At 38.7% G+C, this 6508-nt stretch overlaps 1 long non-coding RNA gene across 2 annotated transcripts in view; it reads left to right on the top strand.

Annotated features, from left to right (window-relative positions):
* LOC149123571 (uncharacterized) overlaps positions 1–6508 on the top strand; it is a 429948-nt gene that overhangs the window by 323675 nt on the left and 99765 nt on the right. The gene's annotated exons all lie outside the window — the stretch shown is intronic.

Raw genomic sequence — 6508 nt, 5'->3', positions numbered from 1 at the left:
AGGGTTGAAGAATGGTTAGATTTTACCCAAAAGGATCTTGTTTGTGTTTAGTTTCTTTTCCTATTCCGGATTTATGAAAAGTAAAACTATATCCCACTCATTGAAATCTTTTGAAATGCCATTGGGCTTCTCCAAATCTTCTAGATAGCAATAAAGGAAATTGATAGTGATCCTCACAAGTGAAAGAAGATAAACGAGCTAACACATCAGTCATTTTGTTTAACTAATTAGAAGGCAGCCAATTGTTATCTGCTCTAATTTATTCTTGGACTTATACGTGCTTCATTGGCAGACTTTATTTAATAAACATCTATAACAGTGGCAATGTCCAAGCAGGAAAAACAAAAAACCCGCAAAATTATAATTTTGGCACCTCTTTTATTAAAAGGATGATGGAAAATTATCTCAGGGTGAACACAGACCACACCAGGGGTTAGACAAGTCTCAGAAATATGTGGATTTTTTTTTTTAATCAACACTTTGGGATGGTTTCAACATAGTGAAATCTATGAAATTTTTTTTTGACAGGCAGAGTTAGACAGTAAGAGAGAGAGACAGAGAGAAAGGTCTTCCTTTTCATTGGTTCACCCCCCAAATGGCCTCTATGGCCGACGTGCTGCGCCCATCCAAAGCCAGGGCTTCTCCTGGTCTCCCATGCGGGTGCAGAGCCCAAGGACCTGGGCTATCCTCCACTGCCTTCCCGGGCCACAGCAGAGAGCTGGCCTGGAAGAGGAGCAACCGGGACAGAATCCGGCGCCCCAACCGGGACTAGAACCCAGGGTGCTGGTGCCGCAGGCGGAGGATTAGCCTAGTGAGCCGTGGTGCCGATCTTCTATGAATTTTTTTATTAAGCATTTATTCTAGTGGGTAAAAGTGAGGAAAGATGAGGAAATGTAGGTGCAGGTTAAATATTTTAGATCCTAACAGTCTTCATAGAAGATTGTTTTGAGTTATGAAAATTCTGAAGGGCTGAAATTAGTGGGGAAGAAGTCATTATGAAATAGAAGTTGGGTTAGGCCCCAAAATCATGAGAGAAATGAACCCTGGCAAAGAGAGAAGCAATGGCAAATGCATAAGCAGCAGTGAGCATGCCTTCCAAAGAGGGAAGTGGGCACCACTAGACCAGAGCAGAGCGGCTGCATGCAGTGTATTAATAAGTCCTATGTTATGGAGAAACTTGATTCTTGGGAAGAGAATTTTGGCTCAGTTCTGAGTTTGAGTGTGGTATATGATTTGAGGATATTACAGTGATCATGGTTTGCAGAAAAATATGAGGAGTCATGATCAAAAGTTCAAAGTTTACCTAGAATTTATTATAATATTCCTGTCATAGTGGTCACAGAATAAGAGAAGCAGCTTTATTCTCGGTAAGCATTAAATGCTTTTACTTGGAGAATGTCTTTTTTTTTTTTTAGCTCCAAATGAAAGCTTACATGACCTTCAATACAGAAAACAGTGTGAATCATTTTAAAATAAAGATGTTTTTAATAACTTATAATATTTACTTAATATAAAGTCAAACAATGGGATAAAGATGGTTTTTTGGTTAATACAAAATTGGATAGGAGAATTTTGTATCTGTTTTTACCTCCAATTTTAGATTTTTTTGCTTTGGTTGACAATTCTGATTAACATATATAAGCAGTTAAAAATGGTAATGAATATTTATATCAGCTTACCCTGAATTCTCTATAAAACCTTTAAATAAGCAGAAAGAACAGAAATAGCTTTATTACACTATTTGTGTTCCAGCTAATTCATGGTCAGTATAAATTAACATGGAAGGTGAGAATATGTGTTAAATTTGGTATACATTGCATGAGTGTATCTTTTTTTGTTAAAATACTTGAAATCATGAAAAAATATTTTAGCAGGATTGTTTGACTCGAATGTCTGTGGAATCTGTAAGAACTCTCTGGAACCTTAAATGTCTACAGGATTTGTCTTTGAAGCTAGCTACATGCATTGAGTCCAAGCATTATTTGTAGTTTTTCTCAGTCCTCATAATGAACCTGAGACAATAAGGACTGGCGATTTTCTGTGAAGCCACAGTTGGTAAATAGCCAAGATAAGATCTAAAACCTGGGTGCATTTGACATGTGGTATGTGCCAGATGCTAACCCTGCAGCAAGAGCATGGGTTCATGTTCTGGCTGCCCAACTTGCTAACCAGGTGGTTTCAGTTTTCTCATCTACTAAACATTTGTAATGACACTGTATGGAAACCTTGGAATTTAGTAGGTGTTTAATAAATGTTTGCTGACTTATTTTTATCCTGTGACTTACTTCCTATCACAAACCCATCTATGCACTAATCATTTATACAGGTGTTGGCAAACTACATTCTGTAGTTCAAAACTGGCCCACAGCCCAATTTTGTAAATTAAGGCTTTTTTTTTTTTAAGATTTATTTATTTATTTGAAAGGCAGAATTACAGAAAGTCAGAGGCAGAGAGAGAGAGAGAAGTCTTCCATCTGCTGTTTCACTCCCCAAATGGCTGCAAAAGGTGGAGATGGGCCCATCTGAGCCAGGAGGCAGCAGCTTCTTTTGGGTCTCCCATGAGGGTTCAGGGGCCCTAAGACTTGGGCCATCTTCTACTGCTTTCCTAGGCTATAGCAGGGAGCTGGATCAGAAGACTAGCCTGGACTCGAACAGGTGCCCGTATGGGATGCTGGTACTGCAGGTAGTGGCTTTACCCACCATGCCACAGAGCCAGCCCCTGTAAATGGAGTTTTATTTTAACACACTGCAATGGACTGAATATTTGTGTCCCTCTCAAATTCATAAGTTGCAGTCCTAACCCCCGAGGTGATGGCTTTAGGAGCCTTTGGGAGGGAATTAGGTCATGAGGGTGGAGCCCTAATGAATGGGATTACTGCCCTTATGAAAGAGACTCCAAAGAGCTCCATTTCCTCTTTCTGCTAAGTGAGAACACAAGACAATAGCAGTCTATAATCTGGAAAAGCCCCTCCCTGTCTCTTCTGGCTTCCCAGGCTCCTCGTCCATGAGAACTTAATCTCTATTGCTAAACCACCCAGTCAATGAGACTCTAATGTGGGATTGAGACACATGCTTGCTCTCATGTCTGCCTTCACTCTGATACAGCATTGTGGTATGGTTATGATAGAGACTGTATGACTCACGGTGTCTAAAGAATTCACTATTTGGACCTTTTGAGTGATAATTTGTCAACCTTTGATTTGAAATAATGACTGCATTTTTTATCTGCGAACTTTCCATCATGCAGAACTATCTAGGGTAGCAGTTTGGTAGGGAAAGGAATGAGGTGGCAAGGAAGAGTCTTGGCTGATCAGCTTGTGTGAAGTCAGAACTGGTGAAGTTATCTGGTCTCTTGGCCACATTCTGGAATCTGCTCAGGGTCAGTACACTGGCACACTTTGGTTTGCATGAACTTTTTTTTTTTTAGCATGTCTTATCCACCACAAAGCACAGTTATATTCACAAAGAGGGATTTTTGAAAAGTTGAGATGAAGAAACTCGAGCTACTGATGGTTTAGAAATGATTTAATGCTTTAAAATGGGTTAAGCTGCCAACTGCAAGGCTGGCATCCCATATGGGTGCTGGATTGAGTCCAGGCTGCTTCGCTTCTGATCCAGCTCCCTGTTCATATGTGTGGGAATGCAGAAGGAGATGGCCTAAGTGTTTGGGCTTCTGGACCCATGTGGGAGACTTAGAAGAAATTCCTGGATTTGGCCCAGCCCTACCCTGGTGGTTGTGGCCATTTGGGGAGTGAACTAGCAGAAAGAAGATCTCTCTCTCCCTCTTGCTCTTTCCTTCTCTTCTCCTCTCTCTCTAACTCTTTCAAGGAAAAAAAAAAGGAAAAGAAAAACAGATTTCTAGAACTTAGGAATGTATTTTATAAGAGAAAAGCTCAGGCTATTCTTTATCATAAAGGAAAATCAAACGGAAGATACAGTAATAAACTGATGTTACTTAAGTTAAATCACTCCCTTTGAGTTAGTTGTATTTTATAGAATTTCTTTTCTGTTACCTAAAGAATAAGTCACTGTGAGGGATATAAGAAATGGAATAGGTACTAAATTTCATTCTGTCAAGAGGATAAGGTCCTTGTAGAATACCACAAATTATGTAATTCTGTTAATTATTTTTTTTAAAAGACCTGTTTCTTTTATTTGAAATGCAGACTTAGAGATCTTCCATCTGTTGGTTTACTCCCCAAATGGCTGCAAAGGCTGGAGCTGGGCTGGTCCCAAGCCAGGAGCCAGGAGCTTCTTCTGGGTCTCCCACATGGTGGTAGGGGCCCAAGCAGTTGGGCCAACTTACAATGTTTTTAGCAGGAAGCTGGATCAGAAGTGGAACAGCTGGGGCTCGAACCAGTGCCACATATGGGTTGCTGGAACCACAGGTGGTAGCTTTACCCCCTATGTAAGCCACAGTGCTGGCTTCCTAATTGTTAATTCTTATAACATTGATAAATTCAGGCATCATATTCTATTGTGATAACATGTTTGAAAAGTTATCATCACCCAATTATTTTATCCCCAAACTAGAGAAACATATGTTTCTGGTGGTAAAGTTTCCTTTATTTATAGAAATATGTTTGCATCAAGAATATAAAGAAATAAGATGTAAGTATGTGGGATGGCAACTGAAAAATTGAGTAGAAATTCCTGTTGTTTTCTCATTCAACAAATATATATTGAGCCCTGATGATACAGCAGGCATGGAACTAGCTGCAAGTTCTACTCAGCATGCAAAACACACATGGTAGGACATGGGAGATGGTAAGAGGGGCAGAAATAACATGTTTTGCCTGTGTTAATTATGATGAGCCCTGTAAAGGAAATGAATAGAGTGATGTGAAAAAGAAAAAACAGTGGGAGGAATCCACTCAAATTGACCACAGTAGTAGTGAGGGGGTGAGCAGAAGGAGGTATCTGGATGTGCAAAAACCCTGAAGGACAGATGTGTGGGGCATCAGTGACCTGAGAAGAGCAGAGTGTGGCTGGAGAATGCAGAGGGAGGTGAGAGCAGAGAATGTGGGCAGGGACTTCTAGACCATGCCAAGGGAGAAGAACAGGCTAAGGGTATATGCAGATGGAAGTGTAACTTCACTTCTTAGAGGAGAGTGCAGCACAGGCAGCTTTTCTGGATGAACTTGTGACATTTCTTTTGAGGGACATCTATTTCTCATCTACTTTGAAAATCTCTAAGGGTAGTGATGGTACAACATGACACATGGTTCTGTGAATAATTATGTAATAATGCTTCCAAAGCATTTAGAGAGGAGGTAATTTTAGTCTTTTCAACTTGGAATTTTTATTAGATAAAGATAAAACATTTCAGATTATCTACAAATGCATTGCCCTCTCTGCAGAGATTTAAATTATTGTCCTTTCTCTCCTTTATAAATGAATAATGTTGTAATTTATCGCACTAAAAATTTCTGTAAACTCTGCTTATTATATTCCTGACATACTATAAGAATCAAAAGGAATTCATTAATGCAAGAATATATTTATGTGTGTATAATATTTCACTTTCTAAAAATCTACACCATGTGGCAATTTGTGATAACACAATAGATAACTTGGCAGAGAATTACATGTTCTGAAATGTTAGTGTTTTGAAGGTTGTAATTTATGACACTATGAGCTAGTACAAATAAGAATATGCTCTTAGCAGGTATTCCAAGCCAGATTGAAATTTAGGGATATCTTAATAGAACTAATAAAATTAACAATGATAATGACAAGTCTTAGAAAACAGCCAGACATAAGTTGGACAGAAAAGAGAGGTCAGGATTTAATGACTCTTGAGAGCTGAAAAGGTAACTGCACTTTTTGTGTTGTGGGTTACTCTACTTTGAAGGGGTTGGTTTTGAAACACTAGATGACAGGCATATATTTCCTTAATATTGCTAACCGTCGAATGGGGTTAAAAAAGAAATGTGGAAGGTAGAGTTCAAGTTCTATAGTTCTATAGTGAAGTCTGGGTTAATTACTTAGCAGATTAAATGGCTATTACTGTAAACCCATTATGAAGAACAGATTTTTGTTCTTTCTAAATGTGCTGTTTGGGAGAACTTCTGTGATGTCTTGGAAAGAACAGGATTAAGCGTCAAAAGACTTAGTCTTGCTTACCAAAGACTAAACGATCTTGAACATGTCATTTAAACTCTAGTTGTCAATTTCTTCATCAATAAAATGAAAACAAACAAAACTGTCTCTTTTACCTACTTTGCCAGGTTTTTGGGGTTGAGAGAAAACACTTGTTTATCTGAAGCGTTATACATTTATATTAAGCAGTACATTTTGTTTTGTAATCGGGAGTCATATTTTGGATGTAGGGAATGATAACATGGTTGCTGTAGCATGGTCAAAGTTTGTACCATATCACACTGAGTCATCCACTCACATTTTTGGGATCCAAGGAACTTTCGCACTTTAGGTGATGTGGGTACAAGGATGGTAATTTTATATTATATATCTTCTTAGCTATACTTGTCCTCATAAAAAAGAACGC

The sequence above is a fragment of the Oryctolagus cuniculus genome, chromosome 11 (genome assembly GCF_051225735.1).
Source record: "Oryctolagus cuniculus isolate XC-2025 breed Fujian yellow rabbit chromosome 11, ASM5122573v1, whole genome shotgun sequence".
Classification (NCBI taxonomy): Eukaryota; Metazoa; Chordata; class Mammalia; order Lagomorpha; family Leporidae; genus Oryctolagus; species Oryctolagus cuniculus.
The sequence above is the reverse complement of the archived record's forward strand: the minus strand, read 5'-3'. Positions and strand labels throughout refer to the sequence as shown.